The 25396-nt window shown below is 44.9% G+C and overlaps 1 protein-coding gene across 6 annotated transcripts in view; it reads right to left on the bottom strand.

Annotated features, from left to right (window-relative positions):
• The window catches only part of Mgat5 (alpha-1,6-mannosylglycoprotein 6-beta-N-acetylglucosaminyltransferase), a 277034-nt gene that overhangs the window by 202556 nt on the left and 49082 nt on the right, over positions 1 to 25396 (bottom strand). For 2 of the 6 annotated variants that reach the window (XM_029538624.1, XM_029538625.1), the window contains exon 1: positions 7565 to 7812. The exons of the other annotated variants lie outside the window; for them this stretch is intronic. The gene's annotated coding sequence lies outside the window, so the exon portion shown is untranslated. Of the gene's footprint in view, positions 1 to 7564; positions 7813 to 25396 lie in introns of those variants that run through there. 6 annotated transcript variants of the gene reach the window in all.

Below are 25396 nucleotides of genomic sequence, written 5' to 3'. Positions count from 1 at the left end.
TGTAGACCAGGCTGGCCTCGAACTCAGAAATCCACCTGCCTCTGCCTCCCGAGTGCTGGGATTAAAGGCGTGCGCCACCATGCCTGGCCATGGTTGGTTTTAATTGTCAACTTGACACAATTTAGAGTTACCTGGAAAAGAAGTCTCAATAGAGGGCTGTCTAGCTCAGGCTGGCCAGTGAGCATGTTTGTAGGGGATTCTCTCCAGCCTATTAATTGAGCTGGGAAGGCCCCACCCATTGCGGGTGGCACTATTCCCTAAGAAGGGGATTCTGAACTGTAAGATGGTAGAGGAAGTGAGCTTAGCACCAGCAGGTAGGAATTCATTCAATGCTCTCTACTCTACAAGGAAACAAGGCCAGTTCTTGCTTTCTTGACTTCTCTGCCGTGGTGGACATAACATGGAACTGTGACCTTAATAAGCCCTTTTTTCCTTTAAGTAGCTTTTGTCAGGGTATTTTATCACTGCTACAGGAAAAGAAACGAAGACAGGTTTCTTCCACAACATTTGAACACAGTCAGTCACATGAAGTCGGGGTAGACTCTCCTTGTGTATTCAAATAATTTTAGGTTTAGAGGCATTTCAGATTCAGGACTGAATGAGCTTGTTTCTCATTTCATTTTCAATGTCAAAAAATTGCACTATTCACTCAACATAGAGGGTCAGAGAATGAGCTGGTGCTGCTTCCAAAACTCACCCAGGGGAGTGGTGACAGACCCCGCTCCCAACTTTATCGGACTCCAAAGGAAGATTGTGAAAAAAAAACAAGTCAATATTCAGAAAGCATCTAGCTAAACAAAACAAAACCAAAACAATAAATGGACCGGTTGCTAACACATCCTAGTTTCTCAGATAGGTTTTACTCAACATGTCTAAACAGAAGGCATATATATTACAGGGTTCTCCCTTCTGCAAAAATCTCAACTCAAGAAAGCCAAACACTGAAGCTGGAGAGATGGCTCAGCAGCTAAGAGTGCGTATAGATTGCTTGGGCAGAGGATCTGTGTTCATGCCTAGCATCCACGTCAGATGCCTTCACGGCTTCCTTTAACAACAGGGGGATTGAACACCCTCTTCCGGCCACTGCGGGTACTTCACTCATGTGTACATGGCCACAAGGAGACACACACAATATACATAGTTTAAAATAATATCTTTTAAAAGCAAGCTAGAAGTTTATCCTCTAAATCTCCATACAGAGGTAATTCTACTGCAAGGGTCAGAGACCACATTTCAGCTCTGCAGTCTTGAAGGAAAACATCACTTTTAAAGGTAGCCTGTCAGGTGGAGGATGCAGTACAGTTTGGTACTTGCCTGGCACGTATGAAACCCTGGGTTCCATCTAGGCTTATAAACTGGATGTTATGGAGCATACCTGTAGTCTCGGCAACAGGAAGTGAAAGTAGGAAGATCAGAAGTTCAAAGCCATCCTCAGCTATAAAGCAAGTTCAAGGCCAGTCTAAGCTACATGAAAGAAGAGGAGGGAAAATTGTTCACAGAGGCAGAAAGTGATGGTAGGGAATGTTCCACTTACTGGGTAGCAGGGATCCTCTCAGGCAAGGGGAGAGTCTTCGAAAGACATTTCAGAAGGCAAGAGACTACTTAACCAATTTGTTATAAAATCAAAAGACACTTTCTGGTCAAGCCTAAAGGGCAATCAAGATAGCTCCCGGAGGAGGCTAGAAACCTGGGAAAGCCACAGAGCAGACTCTATTATAAAGTTGCTCCTCATCCATATATACCTCAGTGACATCCCTATCTATATGCATTACACTGAAACAAAAGATAGCCAGTTCTGGTCGCTAGTCAAAGTCCACTGGCATGAAATGCCTGTTTTCCACATCTGTCTCCCTGAACTGGACCTCTCAAAGGCAGAGTCTGCACCTTCCTCCTTGAATCCAGAACCTTCAATGATGAGAGCATTCCAGAAGCATCATGGTACCTCCATAGCCTGAGACCTCAAGGGGATTCTAGAGCCAGTCACATTGGCAGCATTAACTATCATGGGTGTCTGTGGCACCCATGATGGAACAAAAGTCTACAAATCACCTCCCTAAACATATGTGACTGTCCAACTCACTTGCACCCAAATCGAGGTCCACCTGCCCACCTTCCTCCACTAAGAGTTCTACCATCTCCCCAGGGCTTCATATATTGTATAATCAAGAAATAGTTAAGGAAACTTGAGCCCCCAGAGTCCTAGGACACAGAATTGTTGTCCCACTGAACATGGTGCTTCCGCCCAACCAGGTTCTACGTAGCATTTCCATTGCTGTGATAAAATTCTAACCAAAAGCATCTTAGAGAAGAAAGGGTCTATCCGGCTTACACATCTGGGTCACAATCCATCACCGAGGGAAGCTGGAGCAAAAGCCTGGAGGCAAGAAGCATGGAGGCATATGCTTGCTGGCTCACTCACAGGCCAGTGCTTAGCCAGCTTTGCTATATACGGACCATCTGCCTAAGAAATGGTGCTGCCCACAGTAGGCTAGGTTCTCCTGCACTAACTAGCAGCCAAGACAATCACTCACAGACATGCCCATAGGCCAATAAGATCTAGTATTTCCTCAACTGAGGCTTTATTAAGATAACTAGGATACGTGTGGTGTGTGTGTGTGTGTGTGTGTGTGTGTGTGTGTGTGTTAAGCACGACTCTACAGGAAGACTCCAGTGTCAAACAGAGAGCATACTCTGACTCATGTTTCCATGTCTTTCTCTACTCAAACATTCCTACACTTACCTCCCTCCCTCCACCTTCCCCTCCCTCCCTCCCTACCTCCCTCCATCTTTCTCTCCCTCCTTCCAACTTTCCCTCCCTCCATCTTTCTCTCCCTCCCTTCCCCCACCCCCCCTGAGAAACTACAAGGTTCACCCCCTAGATGCAGACATGAAATGCTGACTAGAATATCGTAAGAGAGAGTAGCCATCTCACCTCTATGGACCCCTTCTTACATTTGGAGTGAACTGTCCCCAGAAACAGCAGAAAGATGAAATCACATCCCCACTGGGTGAAGGAGATCTGGAGGCCCGGAGCTAAATTCTCAGGCCAGCAGTATTATTTATTTCCTGGTCAAGTTTTGATGTTCCTTCAGTACTTTCCCAGAAAGCTCTTCCAATCACGATACTGCCTCAACTAAAGACCCAGAGTTCCTGTTTTAAAAGGTTAATATAACATTACGGTTGTTGTTTGGCCAACAACAACAAGAGATTACTTTTCTCTTTTTAATGATCTCTGTGCCTTGCATGAATACAGATTGCAACATGAGACTTCCCCACCCAGACACTGAAAATCTGGCTTGATCTCACAAGAGCACAATGAAAACAGCCATCTTCCATCTGCTGACTACCCTTCATAAAACAAACGCCATCTTTAATATACATAAATTAAGCTACCACCAATTGAACTGGTAGAAGTCGAAAGTTTTTTAGATTTATGTGTCTGAGTGTTTTGCCTGCATGTGTGTATGCATATTATATGTATGTTTAGTGTCTGCAGAGGTCAGAAGAGGGCATTCAATCTCCTAGAGATGGAGTTACAGGTGGTTGTAAACCACCACGTGGGTGCTGGGTGCTGGGGACTGAACCCAGGTCCTCTCCAAGAGTAACATGTGTTCTTAATTGCTAAGCCAGGTCTCCAGGCCCTGATGGTTTTTTTTTTAAGGTCTCATAAATCCCATGCTGACCCTCACTATGTAGCTACCAGTGATCTTGAACTTCAGTTCCTTCTTCCTCCCAAGTGCTTGAATTACAAACCAGTGTCATCATGGCTGGCTTGTGAGGTCCTAGGGATGGAACTCCTGATAGCAACCCTTTTGCATCTTGGAATCCAAGATCTGAAAGCAAGAGGGGTCTCCTAAGTCTCCCCTGTCTTGATGTATTCACAATTCCAAAGCCATCCAAAAATCTGATTAGAGAAAAAGGGTACTTCCCGACCAGGAACACCTGTCTATCACCTCACAAATTCACCCCAACCATCGTGTGTTTGTTTGCCCTGCTATATACACAGACACACACACACACACACACACACACACACACACACACACACACACACACTTTCCCAATTTCAAGAGAAACAAGAAGAGCATTATGCAAAGCCACGCTTTTACCCCAGTTTGTACGGGCACAGGCTTGGTACAAAGAGAATGCGAACATTTTGCAAAAGGCTCATCCAGACAGGGCTCCTCCCCAGGAAAAAACTCAAGAGTCAAGTATAACGCAACACGAGCAAATTGCAGTCTGTCTGGTCAGTGAAGTTCAACAATGGAACAGAGTCATTTCTTGTCATCACTTGGGAAACTTTCAAGTCTCAAGGTCTTATTAATGTGTCCCTCTTTTCCTGAGTATCTCTGAAAAGGCAAAAATGATGGCGAAGAAGGGGGCAGAGGATAGAAACATGAAGGATACTCTATGACTTTTTAGGAAAACTTTTATAACCATGCACGCACACACATCTACTTTGTATGCATGTGGAGGTTAGAAGACAACCTGGACTGTCACACCCTTGAGCTTACCAAACAGGCTAGGGGCTGACTGGCCAAGAACCCCAGAGATCAGCCTGGTTCTTTCCAGTACTGAGACTGTAAGTTTGCATCACCTTTCAGAGTATTCTGTTATATTACTGTTATTATTATTATTTCCATGGGTTCTGGGGATTAGAACTCAGGTACTCATGCCCGCACAGCAAGGACTTTACCAAGTAAGTCAGCCCAATCATTAATTTACCACTCTGTAAGGCCTGGGTAAGAGGTGGCTCAGTGTTTTAAGGTGTGTATGTTGTTGACAAACAAGCTAATCTTGTACATGTCCTTCTGCCTCCCTCACCCAACATTTGGTATTTACCCCCAAAGCAACAGAAAATGAGAGAGAAGTGACTACTGGGGCTTGGGATGCTTGGTCAGGTCTGATCTTGCCATTCCCATGAAAGAACAGGGAAATTGCCAGTAGCCCTCCTCCACCCCACTGAGGAGAAGGGTTACCCCACTGGTCACCTACACTGAGGCCAGCCACCAGAAGGAGCCCTTTACTAGGGAGTCTCCTTTTTGTGGTTGTCTTAATTGGAGACTAAGAACTGGAGGCTAAGAACAAGATACGGTTTTACAAAGACTATAGTACAGAACGTTTAAAGCATCTTTGTGAGCTGTGGTCATGCCTTCCTAGGTAGAGTGCTTGCCTGTCATGCACAGAACCCAGGTTACATCCCTATAACTATAAAGCTAGTTATGGTGTTGCCTGTAATTCTAGCACTTTGAAGGTAATGGCTTGAGGATCAGAAAATAAGGTCAGTCTCAGCTACACAGGAGTTTCTGGCTAGCCTCGGATGTATGAGGCCCTGTCACTCACAAAGTTCAGCCAAGAAAGACCAAGCAGGCATAAGGGACATGATTATGGCCATTCAACTGTTCCTTCCCTGGATATTGAGCTTCCCAGCTGCCTAGACTCTGCTGTGGACCTTGGAACTATATAATTTTCTAGCTTTTCTTTAGTGGGACAAAGTCCAAGATCTGAAGACTAACCCAACTTGCCTGATCCCCAGTAGCGGGGAGGGGTGGGGAAGGCCAGTTTTTGATGTACATATGCACGTGTTATTTTGAGTGCCAAATAGAAGAATAAATAAGGTACTGGAAATAAAAGCATATCTAATCTTTGTTTTTCAGAATATTCCTAAATAGCTAGACCAGCTATTCTTTGTCCACATTTCCCAACCTACCTCATCCCACTCCTGCTAAGCATACAGAAGTCAGAATTGCTAACCATTATTCTTCCATTCCTTAGGAACCAATATGCTTTGAACAGCCAGCTTGGTTTAATATAGTTAATTTTTGCATGATGCATAGTGCATTGGCATGGCAGTGGGACGAATAATATACAAACTTTCTTTACTGCTCTCATTAAGTACATATCTGGTCATTACCAAACTTTTCGAATTCATTCATTTCTATATGCTATGAGACCAAATCAAGTGAGTTTATTTAAAGATAGCCAGGTGTATTGACTGCTTTTCTCCTTGCTGGAGCCAAGACCCAACAAAAGCAACTTAAGTATTTTGGCTCACAGTTTTAGAACACAGCCAGCCATGGAGGGGAAGGCTCCAGGGTAGGAATGTAGAGGCATCTGGACACAATGCGACCCCAGTCAGGAAGTTAGGAGCAATGAATGAATGACAGTGCTCAGTTCAGTTTTTTCCTTCTTCCTTTCTTTTTTTACTTGGATTTCTTATTCAGTCTAGGGGTAGTGCCGCCCACATTCAGTGTGGCTCTTCCCTGTTCAGCTAAATCTTCCCTGAAGACGTCCTCACAGCTATGCCCGGACCTGTGTCTCCTAGAGAGCCATTCAAGTTGACGACGAAGAGTGACCATACATACAACTGATAAGCTGAGTGGCATTGCTAATAGTGTGACTGGACTTTTGCACATGCATGTCTCCTTAGAGAATACTAGTGTGTTTGGGGGGGGGTTGTTTGTTTGTTTGTAACTGGAGAGCAAGGAGATGGCTCAGTGGATGTCCATCTGCTGACAAACTTCAGAACCCATACAGTGGGAGAGTACTAGCCCCTGTTCGCTGCACGTTGTCCTCTGACTTCCATTAAGTGCCCTGTGGTGCACCTGTAAACATGCATGCACTCATCCACATATGTACATGTGCACACATACGTTAAAAAATGTTTTAAAGAGACATTTTTAAAATGGACCCAAGGGAGGCTAGGGAGTTACTTAACAGTTAAGACCTGGAAAGGACCTGGTTCAGTTCCCATATGGTGGCTCACAACCATCTATGATTTCAGTTCCAGGGGACTCAACACCCTCCTCTGTCTTCAGCAGGTAACAGGCATGCATGTCATAAAGATATACATGCAACAAAACACCCATAACAATAAAATAAAAAATTTTTTAAAAAGAAAGAAAAAATTTGCACCAAGATTCAGAAAGCTCTAGAACAAACTGCCCTTTTAACGAGTCCTTAAGTCTCTTTACCTGCCTTCCCAGGAAGAAACTACTACAAAGACAGCAGGAACACGAGTGGGAAAAGCATGAAACCTTCTCAAAATATACCACAAGTCCTTGTGCCTTAAAATAAGAGGTGCCCCTGGCCTGCTGAGATTCGTGGACTTTGGTTGAATGAGGACACTCAAGACTCTAAGGCAGTAGCTAAAACTCTGAACCACACAAAAAGTTGCCAAGCCTGTAGGCATTGACCCCCTGGGGACTGGCAGGGTGGCAGGTAGGAGTGGGCCACAACAATTGCTAATACCCATCATTGTAGACTTGAGCCTACAATGGTCAGGGAATCCTGGGGAAGGGAGGGAGAGACAAAAAGAGGAAGGTAGAGTTAGCCGACTCCTATGGAGTCACGCCAACATCTGGGGTTTTCTTTATCTAAGGGGCCCCTTCTCCTACTGGGATAGTTGACACTACGGCCAAGATTTAGCAGGAAGTGTCTTAAGTAAATTGTACAGTAATTCCTAAAGCAAATCTAAGAGGAGAAGAAAGAGAAAAGATTGCCATTCATTTCAGAGAACTAACCTTAATGACACTCACAGGCATCTACGCAAAGGTTTACTCACCAAGCTGATCGTGTCCAGCACAAATATAAGACCATGTAAAAACTTCGTGTCCAATACACTATCAAGAACTAGAGAAGGGGTCTTCAGGTAGCCCTCCCAGCGTTCCCATGGTGCACAGACACCTGAACATATCCCAGCTAGTTTGTCTCTTTGGGTGTGGTTGGCTACTGGCTTCTTGTCATTCCTTAGGGCTTCTATTTATAGCACTCGTCAGTCTGTAGGACACCTCGGTGACTCCAGGGCTGCAGCCTTCTCCTAGACCTTGCCTTATTCGGAATGTTGGGCTCTGTGCGAAGGCCTGTTCCTCAGTCTGCTTCTTCTCCCTTTCACACAGTGTGAGCAACTCACCAGTCCACCTTGCAGGAGAGACAGAAGCTCAGAAAATGCTAGAAGGTCATAACCAGAGGGATCATATCAAGACTAGAACCACATAGCCTTGTGCACCTCTTGCTCTCTTATTTAAACCTAAACTTCATGTTGGGACCCTGAAGTTAGACTCGTGGGGTCAGTGACCCCCTTCTCTGCTTCCCATAGTGACTCGTTTAACTGGCCTATGGAGGATGGTGGCTCACCTGAGCTTGTTGGGGTTGCCAGAGTCCAGGCCCTGACCCTGATGGCACAGCTCTGGGGACATACTTACTAAGGGCAGTGTCCCTGGGACCTGAAACACAGGAGGAATTCAATACCTTCATATTTGTTGACTGGGCAGTTTTTAGAATTCAAGGTCAGGACATCTTAAAGAGTTCTCTTTGAGACCCCGTCTTCAGCTTCCTGGCACAGTCGCTGCTGGGTTCCACCTGGCTCTAACTCTCAGTCTCTGCTGATTTCTTCACTTTCTCCGTTAGGATGTGCAGGGTTCCCTTCTCCTCTGCTGGCTTCCCTTTTCACCTTCCATTGTATCTGCTCCCCTATAGCCTTGGGTCTTCATGCTACGTGCTAACCACAGAGTTTTCTTTTGAGTCTCTTCACTCAGCTTCCTGAAATATAATCTCAGAGATCCAGGAAACAAGGATACAAAGGCAAAAAGGCGCAAATTAGCATCTTCAGTAGGGACAGTAGAGATAAGAGGAAATCCTCTCAACAACAGTGAAGGCTAGACACCAGTGGCATTCACTCCCAATTTAAAAAAAAAAAAGCCTGGCTCAGTGGGTAAAGGAGCTTGCTATCAAAGCTCCTTTAAGAGTTTGTTCTCTGAAACACAGAGAAGAGAGACTCTCAGCAGTTACCTTCTGACTTCCATATGCACACACACAATATAAAACTGTAATAGAGAAAATGAAAAGGTAAGTGTGTGGGCTTAGGGATCTAGCTCAGTCAGAGTGCTTACCTCGCAGATATGAAACCCTGGGTCAGTTCCCCAAGCCCATGTAAACCAAGTGTGGTGATTCATAGGTGTAATGATAGCACTGGGGTGATGCGAATAGGAAGTTCAGGAGTTCAAAGTCATCCTCAGCTACACACTGAGTTCAAGTTCCAGGTCTGCCTAGGCTATAAGAAATACTTAAAAAAAAAAAAATTAAAAAGCAGAGGCCGAGAGGATGGCTCAGGGGGGCAAAGCCTGCCTGGCAAGCAGGAAGGCCTGAGAGTTGGGAACACCAGTGTTTCGTGGGCGAAGGAGACAAGAAGATCCTAAGGGCTCCCTGGGCAGGCAGCCTCACTGAGTGGAGCTGAACATAGCTCTAGCTTGGTGAGAGTGAAAGACATCTAACATCAACCTCTGGCCTCCATATGCAGGCACACACAAGTGCACACACACACACACACACACACACACACATACATGCTAAGGAATTCCTCTCCCATAGTCATGCATCCAGAGTGTCTGCGTTCACTGTTCTTTTTATAAATGATTTCATGATAGCAAGACCCTCTCAAAGGGTGACGGTGGGGGCTGTCCAGCCCAACAGATGGCAAGAATCTAGAGAACTGAATGAGAGATCAGGAGACAGAGAATTTCCATAGAGTCTACAGAAACCATTAAGAAAAGTCCTACAACAAGAGGGTCCCGGTCCTTCCTGGATGGGTGCAGGCATCCACTACTCAGCAAAAGGCTTCCTGGCACCCCGAGCATGCTTGGGTACAGGGCCTGAGTTTGTGTGATAAGGCCCCCCACCCCAGCAAAGTTACTAGGGCTACATTTCTCAGACGAAGGGACAGAGCTTCAGATAGGTGCGAGATACATTTGTACATGTGTCTACTGGCCCTGGAAACTTCCAGCAGCACACAGAGACGCTTCAATGGAGGTCAGGTCTAAGGAGTTCCATCTTCCACCCTCAAGAGTCAGAAGAAGTGCTGTGACTTGTCCAGAGCCATAAACAGGAGGGAACTGCTCACAGTGTAGAAGTCCCTAGAAGTCCCTGTCCCCCTCTGGAGCTTCTGGACACCCTTGCTGCTTCAGGCAGCTTTAGGGTCTCCGTAAAACCATATTCTAGTCTTCAGTGGGGAGAAAACAATTAAAAAAATATTTTTTTTTGAGACAGGATTTCATGTATCCCAGGCTGATCTAGAGTGGCCTCCACCTCCTGAGTGATGGGGTTGTAAGAATAAACCACAATGTCTAGTTTTGGGAAAGTATTCATTTATATATGATGCATAAATATATGTATAAGGGCATGAGAGAGAGAAAAAGAGAAACAGACAGACAGACACAGACAGAGACAGACAGAAAGCATGTGGAGGCCAGAGGTCACCTCAAGTATAATATGTCCAACCTACCTTGTCTGAGACAGTCTCTAGTTCTTCACTGCCTTGTGCACCAGGGTAGGTGGCCCCCAGCTTCTAGGCCTCTCTTTTTACTGCTTCCCGTCTGGCCTCAAAAGTGCTGAGGTGACAGTTTGCCGATGTCTGTGGCTTTAATGTGGGTTCCCAGGCTTCATACTCCAGTACTTACCCCACCCCCGCCCCAGGCAAAATGTTTCTTCTTTTTTAATGCAAAAATGAATGTTGTTGCTGAGACATCTCTCTGTGTTCGAGCGGTTGCTAGTTCACATGAGAAATGAAGAAAAGGGTGAGTGAGCAAACAGGGAAGAGGGAAGAGAAGGAAGAAGGTTGGCACAGCTCTCACGTCAAAGGGCATACACAATGATTTACTCTGTAACCAAGTGTGTGTGAGCACAACCCAGGGTCATAGGGTCAGGAACCATAGATACCATGTTCCCAGGAGGAAACAGTTTTACAAGTTTTTTATAGTGGCCAAACAGAGAAAGGCACAAGCCAGCACTTTGTAAATACACTGCTGCAGCACTGGGTAAGCAGTTACAGTAACAGCTGGAAATCTCTACTATAGGCCCCGGATGCCACCCGATGACATCCTGAAATTCCGGCTGGGGAAGGAAGAGGTCTGATAGTCATTCCCAAAGCGAGTGTCAGGTCAGACCCCAGAAATGGGCAAAGAATAGATAAAAATAGCCGAGGATGATTTGGCGCTAGACCTGCAACATTCCAACTCTTCAAAATTGGAGTTAGAATTAGGCATCGGCCTTGAACAGCATTTTTTTTTCTGGGAACTTCAAGTCAACATGGCCTCAACAACCTTACAGAAAAGTCTCTGGGGAATATGACTTTTTTTTTTCTTCTCCTCATCACAGATCTTCAGCTTAAAAAAGCCAAGTGTTCTTAAACACCAGATAAGGAAGCTCTGAGTATTTCCTACCTGCTAAGAATGCTGCAGGAGAACACAGCCTGTACAAACCTAGTTCTAAATGGCAGAGTTTAGCCTTAACAATGTAAGAACAAAGATTCCAATCCTATAAGATGGCTAAGCAGGAACTGGCACTCACAATCATGTATGGCGAAGGAGCCTTTGACTTACACACTGACACACTTTTGCACGCACACACACACACACACACAAATATACACTACAAAATTTTAAACAGAAGACAAAGACAAAATAATTGGTTTATTACAGCTGAAACATTCTAGTGTCCTGCCTGCAGCCCCACAGTCAAGAAAGTGCCCCTCCCAAATGAAAGCCGACATTTCCTTGTATACTTGCTGGACCCTGGACTTTTATGCTTTCATTTAACACACGTTTGTATGCACTGGTTAAAACAACTTGTCTCAACCAGACCAAAGAGCAGTACAGAGGGCAAAGACCACAAAATGAATGAAGGCAATCCCATAACAAAGTTTAAAAACACAGAAGTTGTAAGTTCCCAACACAGAAATGAAAATCTGATTTACTTGGGTTTTTTTTAAATTTGGGTTTGAAATCAAAACTACCTTCTGGAGGATCCAGGCACTGTCTTAATGTCAGATTCACAGACATGTATTTTATGAGCACAGGACCTGCCTATTTACGAACTCTGATAAGGATTCACAAGAATCACAGAGGAAGAGAGAGAAGATGCAAACATGTTCCCAAATGGGGTAGGAGAGAGGAAGCAAGGAGCCCTGGGAATGGGCCCAGGGCCCCAGGAAAATGAGAGCAATGACTTCAGGCATCTTCATTCCACTGGCCTGCATCTTTACACCAGGAAGGATGGAGGCAGAATGCCCAGCGAGGTTAGGGAGACGGTGCAATCTAAAGCACTGGCTCTACCAACAGAAGTACCTAAAAGCATGTAAGTAAAGATGGCCATGGGATACGTGCTTTTATCCTCAGTGCTGGGCAGGCACTGGGGCTCACTAGACAACCAGGCTAGCATACATGATGAGTTCCAGAATTCCACAGAAAGATTTTGTCCAAAAATAAAAATGTGCTTATTCAAGGAGACAGTTCAATGGTTACTTGGGGTGTAAGTATGGGAATAGGAGTTCAGATACCCAGAAACTCAAGTAAATGCTAGGTGAGCATGGTGGTCCACCTACTATTACAGTCTTGGAAGTCAAAGACAGGGTAAGCTAGCTAGTGAGACTGCCGTATCAGGGAGGTCTGGGTTTAAGTGAGAGATCTTGCCTCAATAAGTAAAGTTCAGGACAGTTCTCAATATCTACCTAATTCTACACGTGCGCACGCGCGCGCACACACACACACACACACACACACACACACACACATGCATTTATACATGCATGTCACACACATGAAAAAAAATGAGTTAGATGGATCCTGGAGAGTGTCTGAGATTGCCTTATGGTCTTCCCAAACATGTGCACAAACGCTCACACACAGACACACGCTCATTAACAGCAGGAGAGGGACAGAGGACAGCAGTCACTGTGGCTAAGCTTTCCTCCCACAGCACTTCCCATCCATCTACCCTGGCAGGTACAGGCCTTGATGGTATGGGACAAATCTATTCAGACAAAGACTATGACATAGCCTGTCACTTGTAGGAAGGAAACAAGATTTATAACCCAGCATCTAGAACTCCACTCTCCATGGACAAGGAGGTAACTCAGAATGATGCCACTGACAGAGATTCACGCCATTTGTACAGCCCCACTAGGCTTTGTCCTTTAGGTTGATGACTCCCAGCCTACTCTAAAGAAAGTCGAAACATACCCTGGTAATACAGCCTTTCTCTGTCACGTTGTGTCTCGACACTCACAATGCTAACTAAGCTCACCCTGTTTCACCACATCCATTGCCCTGGGTCTCATGTCCTTTTCAGTGTGTGTGTGTGTGTGTGTGTGTGTGTGTGTGTGTGTGTATAGCATATGAATGTGTATGGTATATGCACGTGTGAGCATGTCTGTAAGTATGGAAACCCACTCGTGAGTGGATGTGCATGTATGTGCACACACATGTGGAAATGGAAGCCAAGAGACAATGACAAGATTAAATGTCAGGAGCACTGCCCCATCTCACACCAACCTGGAGCTTGTTGAGTAGGTTAGATTGACTGGCCATGGAGCCCCGGGAATCTGTCTGTCTCTTTTCTCTCCAGTAGTAGAATCACAGGTATGTCCGACCACACCTGGTGTTTTTACATGGGCACTAGGGACAAGGTTTTTGTCATCATTTTGCATAGTAAATACTTTACCAACAGAGCCATCTTCCAGGCCTGGCAGGGTTTTCTACTATGACTCCTCCTGCCCAAGTCACAACCCAAATCATGAGGGCTGAAATGGTCCCTCTCCCCTCTCTCTCCTCCTCCCTCTCTTTACCCACCTAGTACCTACTGAAAATCAGCCTTATTTGTTCACTGAAATAGAAGCACTACGAAGGCTGAGAACTCCACAGATTTCTTTATCACATTGGCCCTGGTGAAGGCAACAGGTGGGTGGAAAGTCCTTATTTTCAGAAGTTAAGAACCCTGGATCAAGTCAGGTTATTTGATTACACAAGGACAAAAAGGAGATAAGAAAAAAAAAAAGAAAGAAAGAAAGAAAGAAAGAAAGAAAGAAAGAAAGAAAGAAAGAAAATAGAAGATCAGTAGCACACTAACTGGCAGTAGCTGCCATCATCCAGGAAGAATGGCTGAACTGGAGCAAACATGATGTCCTTGCAGAGACAACAGGAATTTCTATTTCAAAAAAAAAAAAAAAAAAAAAAAAAAGTCACAAAGAATGAAGTTTCGGAGGTTTCTAGACAGGCTTGGCAGAAGCTCTCAGACTGCAGGATAAAGCTCCTTGGCAGAAAATTGTCCTAAGCCCTGATAGCACGATAATTACAGCATCCTTACCAAGACCAGCCAGCCACACAGGTCTCAGCTAGGTGGGGTGGCATATGCCTAGAAGCCCAGCACCTGGGATGTTAAGACAGGGAACCCTAACTTCTAGATCACTGGGCTCTATAAAAACTTTGGAACCAACCTGAACTTCACACGAGATTCAGCCTCTAAGAAAACCATCAAATGACTTCTGTAATACGTCCAGGCCTTTTACTTGCTTAGGCTTTATGGGTAGTGGGAGTGCACAGGCTAAGGCAATGCCAGCTCTCAGAAGTCAGTGGCAGGAGGATTGTTGCAAGTGCAAGGCAAGCCGGAGTTATCATGGAAGACCCTGTCTCAATAGCACAGTTACCAGTTCCCGATGTAAGACTACTTGTATGTCCTAAGTAATTCTTAATTACAAATACACTGACATGAGGGATAAATGATTGTCAGATATTCCCAAAACACGCTTCCAGTGAATGGCTTTAAGACATGCCTTACTGGGCTGGGTCGAAGGGTAGAGTGCTTAGCAAGCACAATGCCCTGGGACCAATGCCTAGCACTGGACATGGTGGTACATCCATGTAACCCTAGCACTCAGAAACCAGAAACTCAAAGTCATCCTCGGCTACAGTAAACTCCAAGTCAGGCTAGACTACCTGAGATCCGGACTCTCAACATTCATATCTGCTGCTTCCTCGGTTTACTGGTGCTCCTCATGGGAAAGAAAGACCTCACTGGTGTCTACGAGGTGCAGTAACTGCACACCCAGAGCATTCATCCGATAGCCCGTGGACACATACATTTCTTACTCAAACAGAAATGGAAACCACCAAGGATATACTGGAGTTCCTCCAGCCGAAGCTTCTAGGGAACCATTCCGGAGTTGAACTCCCAAGTAATAAGGGAGAAGAAGGAAACCCAGCTTCTGGGGAAGCCCAGAAAGTGCCAACAGTTAAAGGCATCAAAAACACAAAACATAGCAATAATGTCCACCCTACCAAAAACAATCTATCGATTCAATGAAATCCCCATCTGGACTCCAACACAATTCTTTACAGACCTTGAAAGGACATTTCTCAACTTCATACAAAAATACCCAGAATAGCTGAAACAATCTTGAGCAATAAAAGATCTGCTGCAGATATCACCACCCATGATTTCAAGTTGTACGACAGAGAGGTATTATGATCAAAATCCATCAATGGAATTGAATTGAAGACCCAGGCATAAATTCACATACTTCTAGACACCTGACTGTTGATAAAGAAGCCATGAATTCAAACTGGAAATAACACAGCATCTTCAGCAAATAGTGCTGGTCTGACTGGATATCAGCATGAAGACAAATGCACACAGATCCATGTCTATCACCCACCCTGCACAAAACTCAAGTCCAAGTGTATCAAAGACCTCAACATAAAACCATATACATTGAACCTGACAGAAGAGAAGATGGGGACTAGCCTCGAAACCATAGGATACAACTTCCTGAACAGAACACAATGGCGCAGGCATTAAGATCAACAATTAGTAAATGGGACATTCTGAAACTAAAAATCTTCTGTAAGGCAAGAGACACCATCAATAGGACAAAACAGCAGCCTACAGAATGGGAAAAGATTTTTACCAACTCCACATCCAATAGAGAACTAATATCAAAAATATATAAAGAACTCAAGAAACTAAGTATCAAAAAAAAAAAAAACAATAAAATGGGGTACAGATTTAAATAGGGGATTTTCAATAGAGGAATCTCAAATGGCTGAGAAACACTTAAAGAAATGTTCAACATCCTTAGTCATCAGGGAAATGTAGATCAAAACAACTTTGAGATTCTGTCATATACCTGTCAGAATGGCTAAGACCAGTAACACAGGTGACAGCTCGTACTGGTGGGGATATAGAACAAGGGGAACACTTATCCATTGCTGGCGGTAGTGCAAACTTGTACAGCCACTATGGAAATCAAATGGCAATTTCTCAGAAAATTGAGAACCGATCTACCTCAAGACCCAAACATACCACTCTCTGGCATATTCCCCAAGGACACTCCATTCTACCACAAGAACTCCTGCTCAACTCTATTCACCAACACTGTTGATAACAGCCAGAAACTGGAAACAATCTAGATGCTATCCCTCAACTCAAGAATGGATAAAGATCATCTGGTTAGTCTACAAAATGGAATAATTCTCATCTATTTTTAAAAGATAACATCATGAAATTTGCAGGCAAATGGATGGAACTAGAAAAAAAGAATCATCTTGAACAAGGTAATCCAGACCCAGAAAGACAAACATGGTTTGTACTCACTTATAATTAGAAATGGAGGGGAAAGTGGATCTGGGGGGAGAGGTGAGGTGGGGGGAAGTTGGGAGGCAGAGGGGAAGTAAATGGTCAGGATGTGTTATATAAGAGAAGAATCTATTTTCAATTAAAGAAAATATTTACTAAACACACAGACCAAAATTAAATGATCTAGCAGTTGAGACAGGAGTGGGAAGGAAGACTCCTGTAACATTAACAGGAGATGTTACTAGAAAAGCTTATGGAATGGGGAGCAAATATTTTCCTGAAAAAGGAATAAATGCGTTCAATCCCCAGGATTAATGGAGAAAACAAGTTCGTTATTATCACTTAGAGAAAAAGGAAAGGGAGTGGGTGGGGTAAATAAGACATAGCCACGCCCAGCCAGAATGGATACACCTGTCTCCACTGGAGAAGCTGTCAGTAGTTCCCATGGGTAGAATGCAGAGGCAAAGTAGCTTTCAGTGAACACCAGGCCCAAACCTTTACCACTCTGCCCTGATTCCCCAAAGGCTCCTGTGCATCACAGGAGTTGGGGATTGAGTCAGATCCATACACGACAGCTTGGCGGCCTCAGATAAGAGAGCGACAGAGCAAGGAGCAATGTGCAGAGGAGACAGCAAAGGGAAGTGGTGCTCTTTTCTCTTTAGAGATGGGGCTCCTAAGCAGTCCCGCAGATCCTAAACTTGCTGTAAACAGCTGATAATGGCCGAGGACTTCGCTCCTCCTGTCTCCTTCCCTGGGATAACAGGCATGCACCAACAGTGCCTGAGGTCCAGTTTCTGTGGTGCTAGGAATAGAACCCAGGGCTCAGGCATGCTAGGCAAACACCCTACCAGCTGACAGTATTCTTAGGAATGTAGTTAAATTAAAAAAATAATAGCTTAGCATTAAGAGCTTCAGAGTGAAGTGTAATGTTTACTTTCAAATCTATCACCAATTTTGGAAGAGATGAAAAGTATTAATTCCTCAGAAATGGTAGGCGAGTAAGTTTCCTGGCGTGCTAATTTTTACCTTCTGTTAACCAAAATGTTTGAAGACAACTTTAATATGCCACACACACACAAAAAAAACATTCTGAGGTAGCTGCGGAGCTGCGCGCGCGCGCACACACACACACACACCATTCATTCACAAAATACATTTCTGTCTCTTTTATACTTGCTCATTGTCAAAAGCAGCCCAGCAACCAACAATTACTTGTTAGGTTGTAATGTAATCCTCTCAGGGGGAGCGAAGGCATGAGTGCAGCCATTAAGAGTATAAGTAGAGCAAAGGGAGGGATGCTCAGGGCTTAGGAATGAATGCTTGCTGCTTGCTCTTCCAGAGGACCTCAGTTTGGTTCCCAGCAACCACGTGAGGCAGCTCACAACCACCTCTCACTCCAGCTCCAGGAGATCCAATATCCTCTGCTGGCTTCTGTGAGCTCCTGCATGCATGCTCGTATACATATTTTTAAAGGGCTTTTTTTTAAAAAAAAGAGTTTACACAGAAAGGGGAGTCCTAGCCCATCCTTTAAAACCACACAGTTCCCTGTTCCTGGTACCTTTCCAGCTCCTTTGCTTTATCTCCTACATTGGATCATAGGCATCCACAAATTGCATACATGGGTGTGAGTACGTGTTTGTCTGTGTGCATGTATGTAGAGGCTAGAGGCCAACTCCAGGTGTCATTTCTCAGGGGCTGCTCATCTTGCTTTTAGAGACGGGGTCTATCACCTTACATGGAACTCATCAACTAGGCTAGGGTGTCTGTTTAACGCTGATGTGGGCACTGGGAACCGAACCCAGATCTTCTGAAAGAGCAGCAAGTACTCGTAACTGCTGAGCCATCTCTCCAGCCCCCAGAGCGGCATTTTAAAGCTGTCATATGCACAGCCATACATACGCACATTGTTATTTTGGGATACAGATTGATAACAACGCTAATCAAACTCATTCAACTCACAGGCAATTACTCCTCAAGGTGTCATTTCTTTTTCCTGCCTAAAATCAACTGATAGAGAGAAAAGGAGAGGCATGTAAGTTGGCAGAGCAGCAGCTTCCTCTCAAGGTGGAGAAATTGACTCAAGAACAAATCAAGGTTTTCTGCTAAGGCATATTCATTAACCCGGCAGGAGGCGCACCACCACTATCTGGCATCCCTGTCCAGAGGAAAACAGGCTGCTCAGGATCAAGTTTGAACCTGAAAGGCAAGCTCTTCAAACAGAAAATCTATGCACAAACTACAAGAACTGTATATGTACCTGCATTAGCCATGCCAGGGATATTAACAGGACTGGAAAGTGGGACCCAACACCAGGATCCAGGAGAAACCGGGTTTCGTTGCAATTGATTAAACAATCTCCTAGCAAACCCACGGAGCCGGGGCAGCAACTCTTTTTTTTTTTTTTTTTTTGGTTTTTCGAGACAGGGTTTCTCTGTGTAGCCCTGGCTGACCTGGAACTCACTCTGTAGACCAGGCTGGCCTCAAACTCAGAAATCCACCTGCCTCTGCCTCCCCAGTGCTGGGATTAAAGGTGTGCACCACCACGCTCAGTGGCAACTCTTTAATAAGCTACAAAGACTTGAGGAAATGCAAGCAGAGAAAACTGCCTGGGATCCATGGACACCAAACTCAAACTGCACTGGCCAGGCAAATGGGCTCCAGGGCAAGTGTAAGGCCACCCAGCACTTCTGATGGGAACAACTATGAGACAGGCCCCTCTGCTTGGGTCACCTTGGGAAACTGTTTCTTTTAGAAGTCCGTATTCTAGCATTTTCTTTTTCCAAGTGAAATTATTGCTTTCTTCCCATTGCCCCCCAGGATAGTCATTTAATGTTGCTTAATAATAATAACAACAACAATAATAATAAAAATCTGGTCAATGCTAATAAAGAACAATAAAGATAATTCAAATATCACTATTTTGTTCCATGAGCTGCAAATATGTAACAGAGAGATTCTGATATGATGGGGCTGGAGAGAAGACTCAGCAAACAAAATGCTTATTGCCTAAGCCCAAGTAGGATCTGAGTTCGGTCCCCAGAATCCTCTTAAAAGCGCAGCACGGTGTGAAAGGAAAAGAACAAGTTCTCAGCATAAAGGAGACAGAAGGACACAGGGCAGGGAATAAGAGACACAGACAGGAGAGAGGGGATGAGGAAGGGGGGAAGGGAACAAGGGAGAGAGAGAAAGGAGATTTGTCCCAGAGTGGGACTGACTGGCACATAGGAAAATGGCGGTTTATAAAGGTACAAGAGGAAACCCTGTGTCTGGATAAGGTGTTTAATTTTTATTAGGCATGTTAATTAGGTGAGCCAAAGGAGGCTTTTGACTTCTAGACTTCAATAGCTTGTTAGCTGGACCTTGGTAGTCAGCCTCAGGAGGAGGAAGTGGCCAAATAAGGGAACAGACCTGGGTGGCTAGCTTTAGGAATGTAGTCTAACAGTTTTTAATGACACTTAATTAAAAACAAAGCAGAGGGAATGGGGGAGGTGGGAGGTAGGGCATGGCCTGCCAGAGCCATGCTCCCCAATGCAACCCATGCTCGGGCTGGCCAGAGTCCCTTCACAGAGGTGTGCATCTGCCATCTCAGCACTGTGGGGAGGCAGAAGCAGGAGAATCCCCAGAAGCTGGCAGGCCAGGCCCTGCCATTCAGCGCTTCATCCCAGCTCCACGTTCCTGCTCTTTTCTTAAAAGAATTGCCTTAGATAATACTGGCATGCTTAGGTTTTCAAGAGCAGTGGGATTGCATATTTATTTCAGAAAGGTGGTACCACTGTAGAGTCCCCAGTAATACGGTATAACAGTATAGGCACACCCTATGTTCTCAACCAAGCCACCATTATCCGTATCTTACTATTACATAAAAACTGAGATGACGTGACACCAAGCTTGACGACCTAAGTTCAATGGCCAGGACCCACATAGTAGAAGGAGAGCACCAACTCTTGAAAGTTGCTGCTGTCTATATTCCATATCCATACCAGGCCACATGCAACCCCCACCTCCACCCCTATACACCCCCACACATAAACAGCTGCCACAGCATTACTGCGTCCCAGACACTGTGCTGACTGACTTTCTTGGTTAAAGTAGAGCTGTATATCTAAACTCTAATGGACAGATGGGGAAACTGAGGCACAGAAGGTAAAGTATTTTCTCCAGCTGGTAACTAGAAGAACTTGAGTTTAAGCCTGTGGGACTGGTTCCAGAGTCAAGCTTTTGGCTACCACCTGCCTATACTGTGAGCTGCCTAGCTCAATCAATGATGGTGTCATATTATTGACCAGCAGAGACCACTGAAGTGTATCCAGCAGGCTTCCTGTGGTCATGGGGCCACTCCAGGCTCATGTATTTGAATGCTCAGTCCCCAGTTGGTGAACTGTTTGGAAGGATTAGGAGGTGTGGCCTTGTTAAAGTAGATGTGTTTTTCTAGGTGGGCCCTGGGGTTTCAAAAGCTGAGAGGGGGCTGGAGCTCTGGCTCTGCTCTCTCCCTCTCTGCCTCCGTGTATCTCTGTCTCTCCCCGCCACCCCCGCCCCGCCGCCTGTGGATGAGGATGTAAACCCCTCAGCTCCTTCTCCAGCACCATGCCTGCCTTAGTGCTGCCATGCTCCCCGCCATGATGATAATGGACTAGCCCTCTGAAATTGCAAGCAAACCACCAATTAAATACTTTCTTTGATCAGAGTTGCCTTGGCCATGGTGTCTCTTCCCAGCAATTGAGCACCAAGACATGGCTTTATCTACTTGTTCAGCAGCACCGCTCATGGGGCAGTCCCCTGCATGATAATCACAGTTCTCTAACTCACACTGAGAATTTCCCATGGCTACAAAGTAATATGGGAACAGGAGAGATGGCTCAGCCATTAAGAGAATACGCTGCTCTGGCAGAGTCGACCGGACAGCATACACATCAGGCAGCTCATGGCTGCATATAACCTCAGTTCGAGTGGATCTGCCTCCTCATTCTAGCCTCCATGGAACCCTGGACATATATTCGAAGACACACACTCTCATACCCACACGCACACATACACACACATATACCCACACACTTACACACACACACACATATACTCACACACTTACACAGAGAGAGAGAGAGAGAGAGAGAGAGAGAGAGACAGACAGACAGACAGACAGACAGACAGACAGACAGACAGACAGACACATGCAGGGGATGGCAGACCTTTTCATTTTCTTGTGTAAAAAATATTACGGGGGGGGGTGGTTGGAACGATGGTTAAGAAGGTAAGACACTTAGTACAAAGCCTGGTAACTTGAGACCCATTAGATAGAAGGAAGGAGAGAATTGAGTTCTTCTGGTTGTCTTTTGACTTCTGTGTGTGCACAGTACCACGCACATCTCTATCCACAACACACACTGAAAATAATAAATGGAAAAGAAATTAAGTTTTGAAACCTAGTTCTGGGTCTATACTCCAAATAACCAAAACCAGAGACTTAAAAAGCTACTTGCATCCAACTGGGCGTGGTGGTCCGTGACTGCTACCTCAGCACTTGGGAGATGGCAGGAGGATCTCTGTAAGGTGAAGGTCGGTCTAATGGATAGTGAGCTCCAGGATAGTCATGGCTACATACAGAGACCCTCTCTTAAAATAAAACAAACAAAAACTTACAAACTGATATCCATAGCAACACTAGGTACTAACCCCCAAAGGTGGCAGTAACCAGGGTAGAAATGAATGAGACAAAAACCCACAAGTGAAGAGACAAAAGCCAGGGTAGCATGCAGTGGGCTATGTTATTCAGCCTCAGTAACATGGATAAACAGATGAGACACTATACTCTGGGGAGATGCTGTTCATGGGTAAGAACATTTGTTCCACAGGCATGAGTCCCTGAGTTTGATTTCCAGAAGCAAAATTCAAAACAACAACAAAACCCCCAAACAAACAAACAAACAAACAAAAAAAACCCAGCTAGCTGAACCCAGTGACTTATGCTTGTAAGCCCAGTGCTGGAAATGCAAACTTCAGGCCAATGAGAGAACTTATCCCCCAAAACTAAAGTAGACAGAGTGTCAAGAAGGAGAACCACCACTGTTTTCTGGCTTACACACGCACATGCACAAATGTGCACATACTCACATACACAAGTGTACCTGTACAAGTACAAACATCCACATAACATAATGGAAGGTAACAACTATGCTTAATCCAGAAGCCAAATCACACCAGAATGAACATTCCAGAAGGACTGCTGCTGGTGTGAGGTTCCAGGCTGCAGAATCCCCTGACCTCAGATCTTGTAGGGACAGAAAAACAAGGTGCAGAAAACGCAGCGTACCTGGTAGCCGGCACTGATAGTGGGGAAGAGAATGAGCAGGGAGTGAAAGAATTCACCCTCTAGAACAGAAGAGGAAGAATCGTTTATTGGATGGGCAACTGGGGGGCAGGGAGGGCAGTGGACTACACAGTGATCAGAATAAGCCTGCGGTGCAGGGCAATGGACAAGGTGGGGTGCTATCTGGGAGAGGTATTTTTACTAGAGTTTCTCTGCTTGCAATCTCCTGGCATGTAATTCGTGCTATGGGAAGAAGGGCATTCTAGATTAGCCAAGCACAGTTCTGGGAGGTTAGCAGGAGCCACTGTGCAGCTTCATTTCCAGTTGTACCATTTCTACCATGCAAATCAGGGCAGGCCAAGCAAAATACAAAACAGGGTCATGCAAATGAGAGTACTCCTGGCTGATCTACGTTCCATGCATATGTCTGCTCATCCCAAAGCCACACCCAGTGTCCTCCCATGTTTCCCTGACCTTCCTAGGAAGAGGACCTTCAAGCAGCCAGAGAAATGGACTTCCAACAGTTTCCTGAATGCACAAGAGTATCCAAGAAAGTTACTAAACCACATCTGTGAAATAAGCAAGCTCAGGGGCTCTCTGTAACCCATATGCTACTAGGTCACTATAAAATTCCTGTGGCTGGCTTACTATACAACTAAACCAAGTTACTCTAAAGTAGTGGTTCTCAACCTGTGGGTTCCGACCACTTTGGTGGTTGATCGACTCTTTCACAGGGATCCCCTATGACCATCTGCATATCACATATTCACATTTTATTCTTAATAGTAGCAAAATTACAGTTATGAAGTAGCAACAAAAACCATTTGATGGTCGGTGTCACCGCAACATAAGGAATTATAAGAAGGGGGCCACAGCCTTAGGAAGATTGAGAATCAATATTCTAAAGAAAAGCTAGAGCCACTTGAGCCAATCAAGTAAATACACATTGGACCCTGAGTTGGAACAACAGCACCAAGACCAGAGAGAACTAGGAAGCTCCATGCCAGCCACCTTCTCACCCTGCATATGCCTCCTATACATTATACATGGACTTTGTCTCTGCTTCCTGGGGTGGGGCAGACTCCAGCCCTTAGAACTTCCAGACTAAAAAGAGTCTCTGTGACTCATGAGCTCCTTGGATCACAGATCTAAGTGTACTAAAGGGTCACATGACTCAAGTTGGGGCTGGCCGCCAGAAAGAACAGCCACATGACCATGAGAACAGGATCATGAGCCAGGCAACAGTGGGGATAGGAAGCTGTAGGTTGCAACAGGCCACGTTAACGATGCCCCAGAAAAGACTCTGGACACTGTGTTTGATGGTGCATCCGGATGGTGCATCCGGTGGGAGAACATGTGCATAAGACCAGAAGGCGACACTCCCTAATTCCACAAGAACAGAGCAGAGGAACTGAATTTGAAACCCTCCAAGATTTTAACCTATGTATCTCTGTATTGACTTGACTAACATTCTTTATGATTAAATTAATAGTAAGCAAGCTGGGGAGATGTTTTAGTGGGTCAAATGTTTTTACCTCAAAATTACTCAAGTCCCTAGAACCCACTTGAAGTTGGACACAGCAACACTCTTACTGCCCTAAAATGCCCTAAGATGCCAGGCAAAGTGAGGAGGATCACCTGGCCTACACAGTGGAGAACAAGAGACTCTGTCTCAAAGATGGTTGGTTCAGCGGTAAAGACTGGCTCCCAGGATTGTCCTCTGACCTTCACAACCACACCACAGTGCACACAAGCCCACACATACTTAAACATATGCATACACAGGTGTTCTTGGGAACTCTGGATTTGTAGTCCATCAGTCTGAAGTGTAAATGACCGAGAATCCCACCACAGCAGGCATTTGTTAGAGATGAGTCCTTTTGGTTAATGGGCTCTGTGAGAGTTTCCAGGGGATGCTAGATTAAACTCAGTATTTCAGCAGCAATAAGAGCACCTCTCTCCACATTCAGTCAGTATATAGATGCTGCACACTGGTGTAATTCCCAGGTTCAAGAACACTGCTTTCATTTGTGAAAGATTATGGCCACCCATTTGTGACCAGAAATCTTTCCCCTCTTAGTAGAAAGAGCTAAAATATTGGGAAACAGTTGTGGTACTTAAACTCAATTATCAATGTGATGAGATTTAGAGTTAAAAGAAAGATAGACCTTCCTTTGGGTATGTCTATGGGGAACTATACTGGTTAGGTTAGTGGAGGTGCAAAGACTTACCCACAATGGGCAGCACCATTCCCTAGGCTAGGAGCCTGAACTGAATAAACAGAAGAGAGTGAATTGAACACCAGCATTTTGTTTCCTGGGTATGGATAAAATGTCACCATCTGCCTCAGATTCTTGCCACTGTACCTTGATGGACTGTACCTTCAAACTGTGAGTCAAAATAAGCCCTTCCTAAGTTGCTTTTTTTTTCCATGATATTTTTAACTGGAGAGCAGAAATATCAACATCTTGTCTGAGAGATAGATACAGAACAATCTTTATATAAAATCGTCACAGCAATGGTCTCACAAATAGAAGGAGTAAGGCACAGAGAAGCAAAAGGACTTGTCCAAGGATACACAGTGAAGGTGACAGAATTCAAAAGCTTTCCTGTCTCCTGTGGTGGTGGATAGGCTGTGACTTCTGGCTGTGTCTGTCTCCTGTGGTGGTGGACAGGCTGTGACTTCTG

This window comes from Mus pahari, chromosome 5 (genome assembly GCF_900095145.1).
Source record: "Mus pahari chromosome 5, PAHARI_EIJ_v1.1, whole genome shotgun sequence".
Lineage (NCBI taxonomy): Eukaryota > Metazoa > Chordata > Mammalia > Rodentia > Muridae > Mus > Mus pahari.
The sequence above is the reverse complement of the archived record's forward strand: the minus strand, read 5'-3'. Positions and strand labels throughout refer to the sequence as shown.